The sequence below is a fragment of the Perognathus longimembris genome, chromosome 4, assembly GCF_023159225.1.
Source record: "Perognathus longimembris pacificus isolate PPM17 chromosome 4, ASM2315922v1, whole genome shotgun sequence".
NCBI lineage: Eukaryota > Metazoa > Chordata > Mammalia > Rodentia > Heteromyidae > Perognathus > Perognathus longimembris.
In genome coordinates, this window is record NC_063164.1 from 39,637,070 (window position 1) to 39,655,501 (window position 18,432).

General features: G+C 32.2%; 1 protein-coding gene across 4 annotated transcripts in view; it reads left to right on the top strand.

Moving 5' to 3' along the window:
* The window catches only part of Calcrl (calcitonin receptor like receptor), a 113,117-nt gene that overhangs the window by 1,970 nt on the left and 92,715 nt on the right, over positions 1-18,432 (top strand). For 3 of the 4 annotated variants that reach the window (XM_048345122.1, XM_048345123.1, XM_048345121.1), the window contains exon 2: positions 11,028-11,095. The exons of the other annotated variant lie outside the window; for it this stretch is intronic. The gene's annotated coding sequence lies outside the window, so the exon portion shown is untranslated. The remainder of the gene's footprint in view (positions 1-11,027; positions 11,096-18,432) is intronic. 4 annotated transcript variants of the gene reach the window in all.

Below are 18,432 nucleotides of genomic sequence, written 5' to 3' on the forward strand. Positions count from 1 at the left end.
GCATGCTTTCTGAACTGAAATTATTTTTTATGGATGGGCTTTGTAACATTAAGAAAGTATTACATAGGCTCTTAAACCATTTCTGAAAGTTTAGAATAGAACATATAATGAAGAAATTGCATGCATAGTGAATGTAATAGGATATATGTTTTTACCTGAACATTCTACTTTTAAAGAGATATATTTTGGGCTATTGTTTTTTTTTTTTTTCTACTGCAACTCAGCACACAGCAAATACAATTCTGTTCATTAAAATATTTAGATTTTACAATATGCAAAACTTTAGTGATTTTGAAAAAAGTTGGGAAAACAAAAATGAAATAAATTATAACTGAGTCTATGCTTTTACAATTTATTTAAATGAGTGACTTAGGTTAACTTGACTTACTGATAATTGCTAATAATATATTAAAATGATGCCAACAGTGACCATATTTAAGAAGACAGTTATATCCAATTATATATATTGTATTATTCCTTTTATGCATAATATAAACTCAGTAAAACTTTTAACAATGCTAATATATCTATACTATTTTATATGCTTCGTTTTAATGTAGAAAAACTAAATATAATGCTAACTGAATTTAATAATATTGTTTATTTCTAACTTAGGCAATATTTGGCACCACTAAGTTTTTTATTATTATTTTACCCTACTTTTAAATTTTGATGGTAACTATATTGGAGGATTGTTTTTAGACCTCTATAGAAAAATGAACACAATAAATTTTAAGGGATAAAAATTGGTATTTTCTAAACAAGTGTATGTCATCATTTATATATAATTGAATGGATATTGGATAAATAATTGTTTTTACAGATTATAGTCACTATGTTGTCAATTGTTTTAGAATAAAAATGCATTCCAATAACAGTTTTATAGCTTTTTAGCTTTATTCCTTTTTGTTTAGGATTCAGTAAAGTTTTTCACCGATATACTACGTTGTATCTCTTAAAGTGTGTAATACATCTTAGTTCTTGACTTAGAATTTTAGAGTACACACAGAAGATGGACAGATAGTATATAGCTATAAAAATCCTTTGTTTGGTTTTGAAGTTCTTGGGTGAACCATAAAGCTTCATGATTTTCAGGAACATAAATTTATATATAAAAAAAATACCGGGCAAGTCCTTCATTCCAACCCGACCTCCCAGCATAACCTTCTTACTCATATGCAAAACCATTCCTACCCAAATTCTTTCATTATTAGCCATTAATATTGGTTATGCAACTCGAAGGATCTGGATAGTTTTTACACCTTAACTTTATCTACCTTTAAACTAGTATATAATTTTGAAGCTATATAGCAAAACCTGAAAAAAATAAAAGGTAGAATATAACTAATGGGAAAATTTGGACTATTAATATGAACCCAAAAATTATTAAGGATACAGGTTCATATAGATTTGTAGAACATATCACATATCTATCTGAAAATTACATCAACAAGCAGAAAACACACTTTTTTATATTCTACTTTAATTTTAATTTAAGTAAAAAGATCTCAATAAGTATAGACAGTTATTTTTTTATATTTAACTGGGACTATAACAATTTGGTTATGTTATTTAAGTCAAATAAACATATTTGTATATTAGAGCAATGGTAAAATCAAGTTTATTTACATTTTAGTTTAATAAGTAATAAGCTATTTTTACTAAAAAAAAGAGAAAAGTAATGTATCTAATTTTTAAGGATACAAAGAAAGTCACAGTCTTTATTATTTTAATGTATTACTAACTGTAGACTAAGTCAAAGATTTGTATTTCCTACAATTATTATCAGATATGAAATTAGAAATATTTTCCTATAACACATTTCTTTCATTTTTTTTCAGTTTTCTTGCCTTATCAGAAAGTAGTAAGCAAAGAAACATACTATATATTATTTGCAAAAATGGTCAAAATAATACATGCAGGTTCACAAAATATGAAAAATAACTTTTTATCCTCCCATAAATTCGATCAAAGATAAAGGTATCACGTACTTCTTAAGTCTTAAAGAACAAAACTACCACCCAGTTCATCCAAATATAATCCCAAATAAGTAAATAAATCAATAATCCCTATGTTATTGAAGTCCTCACCCCCTACTTTCTAAGATTGTTAGATGGACCGAAAAGTTTAGAGGTATCATTCAACTTCATGATGGCATAGTGTTTCTATCATTATAGAGCTTAAAAATGATCATTCTTTTGCTATCTTATCACACATTCTGAGCCATAGTAAAACCAATAGTCACTATTTTAATAGAACATGAGCACTACCTTTATATTGACAACTTCAAAGACACAATAGAAATTGTTTTATTTCTTTTTATTTTATTACATATAAAACCTGATGGAAATATATGTCTGAAGTTAGCCATCACTGACAAAACTTTGTGTTAACTACAACTATTGATAATATGTCCTATTTTGTCACAATTGTGTCTATTGTGTGTTATTATATATCTCATTACTGATGCTGTACAAAGTCATATGGGGCAATGAACTATACAATTTCAACTGAATCTCTTCTAACAGAAATAATAAAATTAAGTTCATTTATGCTACTTATATGAATTTTTCATAATATAAAATATTGGAAGTAAACTTAGTTTACTATCAAGAAAGTTTTATAATAACTGTGGGAGCTCAAAATTAAAAAATAATAAGAATGATTCAATAAAATCAATGTTTAGGGCTTCAAGTTTTTCTTGAACTTTTTTATAGAGATATCAATTACGTTAAGCAATTCTTCCCATCACATAGTGATAAGTGCATAATTTTGTATTTGTTTTATACTCACAGAGACATACAGTACAAAAGAAAGAGTACCTGTGCAAAGAGATGCCAAAAATGCATTTAGGTTTTGAATATAATTTGTTTGTCTTTGAATATTTTAAAATACCTACATTGAGAATGTAATGAAAAAAATGGAAACTACAAATTCTTTATCCACCAACAGTCTCAAAGAGATAGATGTTTTTACTCCATTGCAAGTTACTTGGGATCTCTGTTTTTGATGGATCTCTGTTTCTACATTGCATCCACATTCTACAGAGCCTTTCAAAATTGGTCTTCTTATCATATTAAAATCTGCTGTCATTGTGTGTGTTGAGGAGGAAAGCATTCCATTTTCTGTTCACCACATACTTTAAATATACAGGAAGGAACCGTATTTTAAATCATGTTTATTTGATTATTTCTGTTAAGGGGTACTAAGACTCTATAGAATGGCATTTACAACTGAATTAAGTATAAGAAATTCTTTTCAAAGTATCAGACGTTTATGTCATATGAGATGCAATAGAGAAGACATTTCATACCATCTTAACCAAGACACGTGAAAGTGTAAGCCATTTATAATTTGTCTTTTCCTTTGGGATACTTTAAAAATTTCCAGACTAATAATACATGCAGAAATAGAGCTACAGACAATTATATGAGTTAAAAGTTCATATTTCCATCTCTGCTCTCTTACTGTGGAACGGTTTAGGAGATGTCCACAGTAAGGGCCCTTCATTGCTCCCTTTCAACAACAGAGATTGGGCTCACATCATAAGGACTTGGTAGAGAGAATCATGTTAATAAATACCTAATTAAATTTGGCACATCTATTTTAATATCCAGAGGCTGGATGGAATCCTATTTATTAAATAGGCACATACATTAATTTTGTGACCTAAAGACTAAATTTCTTCCAATCACTTACAAACTGAAAACGTTGACTACAGTTGATTAACTTTATTCTGCTTGCTTTTGTCCCTGTTGATCACAGAAGCATGAATACTTCTTCTTTGTATAAACAAATCCTAACCTTGTTTATTTGTAGGCCTGACATTCCTGGATTACATACTCCCATTGGTCTTCTTCCTTTTGTCAAGCCTTTCAACTTTAAATAATCAGTCCCTTATCTTGACAGTCTTAGTAATGACCTTTAAAAAATCAACCTGTCCGTGTATGACCATAAACCTTTTAAAGCCCTTTTAATCTACTATAGTTTTTCTTAGTTCCCCCCACCCCTGTTAACTATGTCAAAACAAACCATCTACTAGGATTTATATATTTGCTATATTTTTATTTATTGTCTATTCCACTAATACACAAGGGATTTTGCCTGAAATATTCACAAATATATTCTAGACATGTATATAAATAGGCACCTAATTAATAACTAAATGAAAGAATGAATATATCTTAACACCTTCTCTTACTTCAAAGGAAACTGGATATAAACCTCGTGTGGTATTGTTCATGTCATACAATAGATGCTGGAGCAGCACTGAAGGTATGAAGACTCTATACACTTCATACAATAAAATATTCAGAAATTAGCTATCACTGTATTGTTCTTCCATTTACTTAGCATTTATTCTTGCATTGTCTTTGTGAGCAAAATAAATTAGTAAAGATTTTTTTTAATAGAGTTAGTATTCAGGTTTCACTAAGGAGTAACTAACCACTATTTGGGTTAAGATAAATTAGATTGTTACTCAGTATTTTAACACAGAATGTGGACGCCTTTCCACAAATGGCCAAACAATGGCTGACATTGGCTGAATTTCTTATTGAAAGTGGTGAACTTGCCAGCCTTCTAGCAAAAGCCTCACTCCACTACTTGTTGCCTTTTCTGGACAATGGCCATGAAGAGTCAATAGAAGGAAAGAAACCACACTGGAGTGGAAAGAAAGTGCATTGAGCATTTTAAAAAGCATATACTTGTAGAAGAGAAATTCTATTTAATGTCTGAAAATCATGTATCTGTTGATAAGCATTGAATTATATGCTTATATCTATAAATTATCAGGCTTGTAAATATTCAACAGTAAATATTTAAAGATAATTCAACATGTCAATGGCATTTTTAGAAGTTTATAGATACTATTCCTTTGGCATTTGTATTTTATATAAATCTATGTGTCTATAAATATATGTAAATACCTACAGATAGATTATCTGTAAATAGATTTGAAACTAAATTAAGTCATGACTTGATAGCTTCACAAATGACTTTCACAAAATACATGTTTTGAACTCACAAGTTGTAGCAGCATAACTTTTAGATTCTCTAAATGTTTAACAATCATAGAGCTAACTTTACCATCTTTACACATAACAGAATGTTAACCATTCATTCACATGGAAATATCACCATTTCTTTATTCCAAATAGCCTAAAACAGGAAACAAAATGAAGGAAGCCATCGTGGGTTGTTTTTTTCTTCTAAAGACCGAACAGACAATATTGATTTTTTTTTCATAATGATCTTTTATTTTTTTCAAATTTTTATTATCAAACTGATGTACAGAGAGGTTACAGTTTCATACGTTAGGCATTGGATACATTTCTTGTACTGTTTGTTACCTTGTCCCTCTTACCCCCCTCCTTCCTCCCCCTTTCCCTTTCCCCCCCTGAGGTGTTCAGTTCACTTACACCAAACAGTTTTGCAAGTATTGCTTTTGTAGTTGTTTGTCTTTTTTTACCCTGTGTCAATTTTGGTATTACCTTTCAATTAATGAATTTCATTAAGGCACTTAAAATAATTGAATGTGATTTTCATTTCAATTACTTTTCACTTAAATTTGAGTGTATCTTCATACTTTCTCAAGCTAATACCATTGCCTAGGATGAGAAATGAATATTTCCAGTATCATCTGTCAGAGAAAGGCAGAGCCAACACATTTGCTTCCTCTCATCTACATTCAGCAAAGGCAACAAATACCCTTTGGAACCTTCTCTAAGAATACTACTTGTATATTCAAAAAAGTCTGTTGTAGTAGTTAATACCAAATATGCTTTGAATTTCAAATAAATTTACTAGTGTTGCAATGTTTCATTATGTAGTGTTGCAATGCTTCATTATGTAGAAGATTTTAGGGTATAGCATAACTTTCTTAACTGCTTTAAGAGTTTCTCAGCTCCATGTATGCTAGATCCCTTGATATGAGGCATGACTCTGCCAGGAGATTGGCAATGCCACCAGAGTCATGGCCAGGTGACATAAAATAGAGCCTGAAATCCATTTTGCAATTCATGATATCACCTACAGACATGTTACTGATTCTCTTGATAGAACTCATTTTACCTCATTATTGTGGTTAATTACTGCTTCCTTAACTCAGATGTTTCTAGGAATATTTGACAAATATGTTTAGTCACATCTTTTTAAACAAACACGTCAAACACTTTATACATCCTAAGTGTTGATCCCTTTAAGAAAACTCAGTTCAGATTCATTATTTCAGGTCTGGGCAGGTTAGGAGATTCACCTCCACATGGAAGGCATTAGAAAGGAAAGAAAAGAGATTAGAAGTGAACTCAAGGGCCAGGAAAGACTCAGGAGAAAAAAACTGATTTAATGAATAGGAAGATATAATCATAAAGAATAGGAACAGAATTAATTTAGAAATTATTGCTGAGTGAAATGACTGGTATGAAACAAAGATGAAATTTGAAGGCAAAAGAAAGGAGCAAAAGGAAAATGGACTGAGTAGGAGGTAAAAGGATATGTAAGAATATAAGAGAAAAGAGGATGTATAAAAGAAAAACTAGTTCAATAAAATGTATTTGTTTTGCTATAGTAGTTAGAAGATCAAAACCCAGTGCTCGATCATATTATTTGGGATGGGGAGCTTCTTTGAACACATAGCCTTAGACAAAGGGTTCTCCAATAAATACTACTTTTATCTAATACATAAATGCATTTCAGATGCTTGGTCTAAAACTTGAGATGAAAATACTTCATCTGTTCATTTGAGGACTAGCCAAGAGTACACCTCAGGATTACTATTTGTGATTAGATCAGAAAAGCATTTATTAGAAGTTAAGGGGTCAAGTCTGACTTACTGACAAATTAGTTTCTCCAACACTTCACAGAAATAGGGCTGAATAAATTATAGCACATTCAAAACATCAAGACTGTTTGATAAAATGAAATACTTCATTCCAAACTTACTAAATGAGGCTGAAGTGGTTCTGTACATATACAATTCCAAGTGTGTCATTTGTTCATATTGCAAAATATGTGAAATCTTGTAAGATTTCTAAGGTTAATGTTCTGAAAAAGGAAGTAAAGTTTCAAAGTGGACCAGTACTTTGTTGAAGCAGCTCCATGTCCCACTCAAATCCCTTTACTGGTTCCCAGTACATGGTATTTTCAGTGTGTATGGGGAAGCATGTGGGTACTAGGGCTTTGCTCAAGGCTTTCTACCACTTGAGCCACAGCTTCACTGCCAGCTTCTTGCCCGTTAATTAGAGACAACTGTCTATGGACTTTCCTGCCTGGTCTGGCTTTGACTGCAATCTTCATATCTCAGCCTCTTGAGTAGCTACAGTTACAAGTACAAGCCATAGTTGCCCAGCTCATGTTTTGCATGTTCTGATTCACCGATTTAAAATATATAATTCTAGAATAGAGATTCATAGACAGCCTCCTGTTCCATGAAACTCCAAAATTTAAATTCTTATATGTAGATTATGTATGGCAGATAGAAAGATTATATCACACACACATTTTTAATAAGCACCAGTTTGTCTGGAACCCAGGTTATCACATATTCTTCCCTGGAAGATTCACATAGAATTGCAGAATTATTTCCATTACCTTAAACTTGTAAAAATCATTCCCTTGTCTTACCTTTCCATATGTGACTTTCCATATGTGCATGTGTTTCTAAGCAACGTATTATGAAGTTTTACTGGTTTTCATATTACTTTTATGAGTCTGCCAAAACATATTTTTTAGAGACAGGTTTCTTTCTTGTAACATTGTTTTTGTGATACATCATTTTTAAGTTTGTATTGTAGTGCTTTAAAAAAAGTGGTCCATGTTCCAGTGTGTGAATATATTAGAATTTATTATTTCTCTTGCTGAGGGGCATTTGTATTTTTTCTATCATTTGGTTATTAGAAACATAGAATCTATAAATGGCTTCATCTGCACACTTCCTGCTACATGTATGTTTGAGTTTAACCAGGGAATATATTTACTACAAGGATTTCAGAACCTAGCAATCTGTGGTGTTTGTACCAATTTATGTTCTCACCAAAACTACATGAGGTATCCATTGTACCATATTCTTTCCAGTCTTGTGTATTACTGTCAGACTTTCTAATTTTTGCCATTTATGTGGGAGTAGCATAGTATCTCATTGTGTTTTTAATTTGCATTTCCCTGATTATGAATCACAGTAAATTTACATGTAAAATGAATTAAAACATTTCTTCTAAAACATTTGTTTCTAATTGGGTAGCAGTGACTTGATGTTTCAAAATTATTGTTAAAGCCTTTTGGTTTATAATTATATAAGAGACCAACTGTCTCTCTTTTACTAAATAGTCCATGAAAAGTAAAAAATGTTTTATTGTTCTGAAAACTGAGAATATAAGTAGCATTTCTCATCATGAAAACAAATGTACATAATTTGTGAAATATTTTCCTTTTCTATTTCTCTTCATATAAAAACTTCATCACATATCTGTGAAAATTCCCTTTGAAAATAAAAATAACATGATTAACGCCCATCAAGTATGCATATGTATCATTTTTAAAAATCAGCTAAATAGCAGATTTAAAACAATGTATGAAGCTCACAGAATTCTTGACTATGATTATGTTTCTTTTACTATTGTTGGAGAAAGCATTTCTTACATATTAAAACACTATAAAGGTATTAGCATTTTATATTTACTATAATCTCACTTGGTTTTCAATGTTCTCAGGATTAAGTTGGCTTTTGTTTTTTGCCTGTCCTGTCAAGGTGCAATTTGAACAAAATTAGTTCCTTTTTTTGTTCTTTTAAGTATCTTCATGACTTCTAACATGATTTTATAATATTTCTTTATGTGCTTCCTATTGACTATTAATATATTTTACTTCATAATTTGATTATATATATACTAATATTTTTATGAGAAGTTAGTGGCTTGTGCACACTGACATATATTGCAACTCTATTTATATATGCAACATATTGACAACCAAAATTCACACCCAGATATATTTGCTAATAGCCAGATATGACCCTTTACACATCCCAACCCCCCAAAGAGTCAACAAGACTTTTCCATAATATTTTTGGCTGGGTTGAAAATGGAATTTCTAAAATCATGAAGAAAATACCAAAAATGCTCATCAGTCAGTTCTATAAATAGTAGATTTTCTTGCACGATGGGAAAAATCCACAAATAAACTTAAACTTTGACCTTACTGAATGCCATATATGAATACACAAATTACACAGAACAGAGTTCAATTATGACCATATGGAGTGCCTGAGAATAAGAGGTTTCCAACTCACAAAAGAGCTCACAGAGAAATCCTAATTCTATATACATACAATTTTTCCTAACATAAAAACATGTATCTTCTAGGATGACCAGTTCATAATCCTAATTATAACATGTAATAATTTATAAAGATAGTATGATGAATTATTGAAATATAGCAAAGAATAAAATTTCACAAACTAAATAAAAGGTAATTAAAATTATTTTTGTTTTACAAAGATTTTATTAAAGAGCTTGATTTTAATAATCTTTTTTAGTGGTTTTAAGTATGTACCTAAACATTCCTATCAACTTATAGAAATCCTTGGCAACAACTCAGATTCTTGTTAGGCATAGTGATAAACATATTCCATGAAGTAAGATCAACAACATTTTCCAATTACATTATGAAGTAATTGAAATAAGTTATTAGTAAAACATAAATTTGACATTTTTGGAGTCCTGTAAGTCCAAATGTTGTGTACACGCAAATCAACATAATGTATGTTGTACCTTTATCTTGCTCTCAGTACTTAAATATTTTTAGTTTGGGCCTAGAAAGATAATTGCATTTATATACAACTGGTCTTTCTTTAGCAACAGGTTAATTGTTTCTGTCATCTGTGTGTACGGAGAGTTAAAGCTCATTTCTAGTCTCTGTTTTTCTCTTTGACCATATTGGGATCAGCTTGACTCTGACTATGTCAACCCTCTAGCCACACTGGGAGTGAGCTAAGTTACTCTTTATTCATATTCATTCCAGTCCTTCTGGAACAAATTTTCTCATGAACAATATTAGCACACTTCCCCACCTCGGGTCTATGCTCAATTCCACATCCTCAAAGAGATGTTTCATAATAAGCATACCCTTTTCCCTAGACCATCTTAGCCTGCTTTATTTAGTGGCTTAGCCTTCATTATTAGTATATATTTATTTATATGTTGTTTTCTCCTTACAATACAAACTCTAAGAGGGCTCCCAGCCCTCAGGATAGACGCACAAGTCCTGCACATAAGTTTATCTCTTCCCAGTACTAAAATATTATAAAGGAGAAATCTGCCTCCATGTTTGTCTCCCTCAGTGTCCCTGTTAGGAAGACATCCTTTTTTACTTCCAGGATAACCTGTTGGTATCTAAATGTGACTGGTATAACTCCTCCTACCTTCCCATTCAACATACCATTTAAAGTATATATGCTTATGATTTGAGCTAAAATACCTAGACTTATAAATATCGTAGAAAGGAGGAAAAATTTTACATAACCACCTCAGTAACTTTTATTTTGATTTCAGGATTCTCTGATTTATTAGCTTCTTAGAGGAGCATAATAGCCTGTCAATGAAGCTTAATTGTGCTGGGCTGTTTCATCCTGACTTAATTGTTTCTGATAGGTAGTTGGAGATGGCTGGACGGGGAGGTGAATAATCTTTACCTAAAATGGCACTGTATATTTTTTTCTGCTTTGTGTAAGTTGTGATTCCCAGTAGGACAATATTTTTCTTTTTCTTTTCCTAGAGGGCAATGAACTAGAAGCAGAATAACTTCAGTGCCTGTAAAAATGTGTTGTGTGGTTAGCATTCATCAACAGCTCCTAGATCCTTTTGGAAAATAGAATTTATGAATAGACAATTTCTCCATTATTCATACATACAACCACTTCTAAAGTTAAAAACTAAAATATATAAGTCTTTGGTTTTTAACAGACAGAGTGGTAGTGTGTCCATCTACTAAGAATATTACCCAGTTCACAAGAATCTTCTCTTATCATCCAGGAACCTACGATGATACACCAAGCTATTGTGCAGCCACCTGTCAACACTTTGGACGGGCATTTCTTCAGGTATTGCACACACTACAAAAGAATATTCATGACCTAATAGATGTAACGTGTTGGATTTCCAATCACATATTTTCAATATCACATTTCATTTAAGGATGTTCAGAACCAATAGTGTGAACAATTGCAAAGAATGATTTATAGTTAACTTCTAATTAAACATAAATTTTGAAAGGCAATGTGCATATCCCTATAAAGATGGAATGATGGAACATCTGCCAGATTTCAAGATCATCTCCTTGAAAATCATTACTATGTTCTTGTTGCATGGTCTAGATGATTAGATGTATTAACTTTGTTGAAGTATGCATTCCAAATTTAGTAATACTTCTAATTAAATCAACCACAGATGTCACACACACATATTTTTTATATGTATCACTTTCTAAAAGAATGATTCTATATAGCAAAAATATTAAGCTGTTTTAAGATAACAGGGAAACATTAGTCATTTGAATTGAATGTCTGAATGTCTTCTCTTTGTAGAGTCATTTATTTGAAGATTCACAATCATTATTAGACATCTGTCAATGGAGATAAAACTTTCTTATAACAGGAACATAAAAGGATAAGGGAAAACAAAAATGGGGGAATGAGTTGTTTTAAATTTTTAAACTGCTATAAATACTAGTTAGGATTGGCTCGACAAATCCATTTCCATTTCAGTTCTGGCAGTAAGGTATTCTGGCAGTATTTCCAAAAAGACCCCTGCTGCAGACTAATGTGTCTTTGTGTGTGCACTTGGCATCATAGTGGCATGACAAATAACATATTAATTATGCAGTTATTATCAGACCCTCGAACCATCTTCCTTACAGTATCAGATTCAATAATCTATCCTTCTAATAAACTATAATATCATTAATGAAAATAATAACTACTAAATTATCCTTAAGTTCAGAACTATGTGATGTAGTTTTTTCTTATTCACTTAAGTTACGACTCTTAAGTTCTCAAGTCATACTGAGGACCCAAAAATAGTCACTTTGTAGTTGTCTTTTGTCCTGCATCCTATCTTCAGGAACTCATCATTGTTCTGGCCTTTTATGTGTCAGCTTCCTTTGTACATTTCATTTCACATGACTCACCGTTCCTAACAGCAAGATCTGGGGGCTCCAATTGTCTACTTATATCCGAAAGGGGGGTTATTCTTCTTGAAATCTTTCTCTTTGAGTCCATATGATGTAGTGCCAGAGCAAGTTTTATAAAGACCAAATTTTTCTTAATGAAGACACATAGGGAAGAGCATATAATTGGGGAAAAAATTACTAGAGAAGACCTGTGTCAGCCAGCTACTGTATGTGCCAGACATGTCTTCATGTGTACAAGAAGAGGAAGATAGCATTATATTCCTAGAGTATATTTCCAATTACAAATAGTAAATATATTGGTAGTTCAAAATAGATAAAGGAAAGTGGGATAAAAAGTGAATGAGCTTCACTTAGCAAAACAATTTTGATTTGAAGTCCTTAAGAAAAAAAATTAAGCTTTATATAATATGTCTTAAAATATGACTGAATATAATCAAAGGCAAATTTTATATTTAAAAAAGTGAATGGCCCAATTTTAAACTTCTTTCTCTGTATTGGCTATAATTCAAAAGATTCCCACAACATTGGTACTATATTTTTGTATGTGAAGTTCATTGTTTTGTAAGTTTTAAGTTTCAATTCTAACAAGTACAATTAAAAGTGTAAATTAATTTAAATTCTGGTAAGAGAAAAATTGGAAAAAGTCATCTCTAAGGATATGAAAAATAAAACAGAGATGCAGAACCACTTTGACAGCATGTTAGTTTGAATCCTGCAAGGATTAGCTTTAACCTAATGAAAGGAACACTGAACTGAGGTTGAGGAGAGAGATTCCTATTCTTAGCTCATTGCCCACTGCTCTAGAATTTAAGACAGAGATACTTTACTAACTCCTCCCTGGCTCGTGGTTTCTAAGTCTGAAATGAGTAGACCCCCTATCAAATTTCTCAGGTCCATTCTAGATGACCGTCTGGGCTATGTGACTGAAGCTGCTCCAATCTAAAGACTAGAACTAGTAACAAAATGATTAAAGTTCACAATCACAAAGGATGTGATTTGGAATGGTTCAATGCTTCTAACTTCAAGTATTTTTATATTGTTTCATTTCTCAAATGGTGAAACTGGAAAAATGAATAAGAGTGAGGAAAGAGAACAAAATAATCATAGAAATATAATTTGTTAGATTGAATTCTTTAACCACAGAAGAATCTATTTCTAATTATCACTGAAGTTCAGTAACCTTACTGAAACTGACTCCATGATAAGAACAATATCAACTTCCTGAGAAACTGTATAACAATCACATTAACTATAGTTGTAGGCTCCATTTTGTTATTTGTTCACTTGAACTTTAGAACTATGTTTCGCTGTATTTCTACATTATTTTGAGGGAAATGATATCTAGATTAAATTTTTGGTTTTCATGTGTGTCTAGAAATGCTTCTTTATTTACTGAGAATTAATGTATGACTATAGAAGATTAAACATGTCATTCAAAGCATCTTTGTATTGTGTCAGCCTTGAAGATTCAGTAAGATTTTCACAGCAGGGCTCAATGGACATTTTCCCACCACACAACATGGCTACATTAGGGAAATGGGAGTGCATCCATTTGGTTAACTCAGTGGGAAGTATGTTAAGGTAATATAAAAAAGAAGGCAAAAGACTTTGACTTAATTGCAAATTCCCCTCAAGTCTGCACTTAATTTTGGCTTGTGGTTTTGTACTGTTCTTTTTGTTTTAAGTGTGCTCCTATGAGTGGGTTAGTTTTGGTCCAGTTCAATGCAGCAAAATATATCTCTCCATCATGTCAGTGATTTCCAACTGTCTAACCTACTGAAGGAGCTAGAGAAAACAAGAAACTGGAGGTATGAAATATACTGACCAGCATAGGACTGGTTTGTATCACTTCTTTTGTTCTACTATGTCGCATGCATGGCCTAAAGTTTGTTTGGCCACATCTGTAAAAGTAAAGATTGATCTAAATCTAGAAACATAAATAGAGGGTGTCTTATATAAACTCTAAGGTTAGTCAGTTCTAGTGCTTTCTGGTCATGTTTGGAGTCATGGTTTTATTTCCATCATGTAAAAGTAAACACATCACACTATCTTCAGTTCTTGTATCCATATGTTTTGTCTACTGGCTAAATTAAAAAGCATCTATAAAGAAGAATTCTTTAAATTATTTTAGAGCTTTAGTAATGTAGTTTTTTTTAATCTCCTTAGAGTTTCATGAGGTATGGTGACTTTGCCATCCCAGCTTTTTGAGGTAAACACTGGGAAAATCACAGTTGCCCCAGTCTGAGTAAAAAAGTTCATGAGCATTTACTCTTGACATAAAAGCTTGGCATGGTAGTGAGTGCTTATGATCCCAGCTACGGCAGCAAGCCCAAACAGGAAGTTCATGGACTAGAACAGCCCAGCAATAAATGAGACCCTATTTGAAAAATTATCAGAGCAAAAATGGCGGTATAGCTCCAGTTAAGGTCTCTGTCTAGCAATGCAGAAAAGCGTTGCTAATGAAATTTTGTGTTTTAGACAAACTTTGTCTAAAATATGAAAAAAAATCCTGTAATAATCTTATGTTTTGCTACACAGTATACTGTTTACTTCCAAATTATTAACTTTTTAATAACTTTTTTTTTTTTTCGGCCAGTCCTGGGCCTTGGACTCAGGGCCTGAGCACTGTCCCTGGCTTCCTTTTGCTCAAGGCTAGCACTCTGCCACTTGAGCCACAGCGCCAATTCTGGCCGTTTTCTGTATATGTGGTGCTGGGGAATCGAACCCAGGGCCTCATGTATATGTGGCAAGCTCTCTTACCACTAGGCCATATCCCCAGCCCCTTAATAACTATTAATATTTGAAACTTTCAGTAACTATTAAATTTTTAACACAAACCTTTTGATTTCTTCACAGGTAAATTTTTGTAATCATAATGCCCAACATACATTTGGTAATTTGGTCATAGCTCATGAAAGTTAATACTTTAATACAAATAAATCACTGTAATTTTCATTTCTAGATTTGGAAGCTACTGTATGAATAGGTTGATACATGTAGAAACATAATGCTTAGAGTTTAGTGTATCTTTCAAAAGTTCTACTATGGTTATTATCTTCGTCATTTTTTTAAAAAAACTTCTAATTGACAGTTATTTTGACAGGAAAACTTGAAAGTAAATTTTGATCAGTATACATATTGTTGCATGGAAGGTTTTAATCAGATTTAAGATTCTTCTCTGAGTTAGGTTGGTGTGATAGCAACAAAAAAATTGCAAAGAAAGCACCACACATCACAGACTTGAAAATGTCTCCCTGCTTTACCAAGTAATGTATATTTTCCTACTTTTCTGGCTCCTATCTTTAATCCTTGATTCTTATGCATCATGTATTTTCCTCATCCTTTGAGAAATACCTTCTAAAAAATACCTTGTAATATTGCCTGGCATGGTGATATCTATTTATAATCCCAAAGCTTGACAGGCAGAGGCAGGAGGGTTGTAGGCTTGAAACCAACTTGGGCTACCTAGTGAGATATTAAAATGAAAGAAGTCAGTAAATGAAAGCAAAGGAAAGAAAGTGAGAAAGAGAGATAAGGAGGGAGGGAAGTCTTCAAAAAAGGAAAGAAGAAAGATATTCTAATATAAAAATCTATTTTGAAAGCATAAAATTCTAAGGTAAGAGAGTAGTAAAACAGAATATACTTTTGAGAGGAAGAAAGCATAATTTTCCACTGCTAGAAAGAGCACATTCATTTACTTTTTAATGGAAGTGTCAGACATTAAACTGTTCATGTATTTGTATTTCTTCAGGAACACTCAGAAGAATGATATAATAATTATAGCTTAACATGTCAACATTTGAAATGTGCCAAAATTGTATGCTCTATAATTGAGCTGTCAGTTGACATAAGATCTTTCAAAATTAGTTTTTAAAGGTTGTCAAGGGAGAAAAATGTAAGAATCTTGCTTTATACTAGTATTCCATCCATCTTTGGACTTCCTCCTCAAGAACACAGTTAAAATTAGTTCCTTAACACACATGCACACACACACATGTGCATACATGTGCACACATACACACACCACATAATATATATATATTTTTTACTTTTCTTTTGTGGCAGTACTGGGGCTTGAACTCAGGGCTTGGTGCTATCTCATAGTTTTATTACTCAAGGCTAGTACTCTGTAACTTGAACCAAGGCTCCACTTCTGGCTTTGTCAGTTAATTAGAGATATAGTCTCGTGGCCATTACTTCCCCAACTGGCTTCAAACGATGATCCTAGATCTCAGCTTCCTAAGTAGCTTGGATGACAAGGTTTCACATCTATATTTTATGATGAAAATATAACTTATCTTTTAAAGTATTTTATTGTATAGTGTGTGTGTGTGTGTGTGTGTGTGTGTGTGTGTGTGTGTGTACTGATCCCAGGGTTTGAGTGCTGTCCCTGAGCTTCTTTTGTTCATGATAGCACACTACCAGTGAAGCCACAGCTCCATTTCCAGCTTTTTCTGAGTAATTTTTCTGAGATAAGAATCTCACAACCTTTCCTGCCCAGGCTGGCTTTGAACTACTATCCTCATATATCTCATTCTCCTGAGCAGCTAGGATTACTGGTGTAAGCTATCAGTGCCTGGCTATAATATGTTTTTGAACAGAAAAGCTAAAGTTATCTTCCAAATTGGACATAACTACAGGAAACATAGCAGCTAAGATAATGTGAATCAATACTACAGGTAGTAAATGGAAATAGGTTCTTCATCCTCTTGGTAAATGAATGAATGTACCTTTGTAGGTGCCAGATTGAAGGTACCAAAGAACTTCTTGTTTATTATTAAGGATAATAAATTGTAATGAAATGCTATTATAAGGAAAGAACCATTGCAATTAGGGTTATGTAATTCCACATGCCATAATTACACTTATGATATGACCATTAGAAAATAGTTCATTTTTATTTTTATAATAAAGGTTATTAGATACTTTCCAAAACATGGGACTTGTCATCATTTATGTTATCATAAAATGTGACAAATTCCACAAAAACTTTTTGATTGATACAAAGCAATGAAGAGAGATTATCTGAGGAACAAGTCTTATCAGAATCCAAAATTTATATTGTGGATCTGATTCCCACCTCATTGCAAGTCTTATTCTGAGTGTGTTATCACATACCTATAATCCTGAATCAGAAGCTGACGTGGAGCATTATAAGATTTAGTCAAGACTGGACTATAGAGCAAAACCTTTTGCTCTTTTGTTTTGGAGACATGATAGAGATAATATAATACTGGATTTTAAATTATACTACAGAGCTATAGTAACAAAAATACATCACAGTACTGGCAAAAGCAGGAACGTAGACCAAGGGAAAAGAAGACCCAGAAATAAAATCACATAGCTGCAGGCATATAATTTTTAAACAAGCAGCCAAAATGCAAACAATAAGGGAAAACAATCTGCTTTATTAATAACAGTACTTCCTTAATCTTACTTTCAAAGAAAATTAACTATCTTTTATGGAATATACCAAATTTGGCCAAATGTTTGCTTTTGCTATGTTGATAAAGTGTGCCTACAATAAAATAGATAATTGTCACTTCTTTGTTGTTTTCTAAGCGTAGATTTACCTATGCTAAGAACATACTCTACATGAACTAGACCCTTATCTTTGACACAATTCATGACATCTATCAGGTTTTCAAATCTGCCACTTCTTAACTTCAAGCTCTGCCCACATTGCCCTTTTTTCTTGCCAAGATTACTCAAGCATCTATTCCTACCTGTATCAGCCACACTGATGGATGGCCAGATAACTTTAGCTTACCATTTTACTCTCTGGAGCCCTATTAACATATGTAGCAACATGTTATTTATATTTCTACTGAATAATAACAACAACTGAGAATACATGATAGTTCTGGGTTTCTATTAAAAAGACCAAGTTCTACCTAGAGTATCTGAGAAATAACTAGAGTCTGAAGAAAATACAGCTGCGTCTTACAAGGAAGACCAGTCATTTCTTGTGTTTTCACAGGAAGTTTCGTGGTGGCAAGATGTTCTTTACTCTCATATTGTTGTAGATATCTGACAAAAAAAAAAACATAAATACTTGCAGCTTTTACTCTATTACATCTAAAGTATTCCTCCCAATAAGAAACAGCTCGAGGACTTCAAGGAAAATAAAATCATTATTCAGTAAAGTTGGCAAATCAGCCTGCCAAACTATATATTATGGTACATATTTTGTAGTGGTGGTTCAAGAGGAGCTATTATTTTTTTCAGCCAGAATATTTTTTATTATGT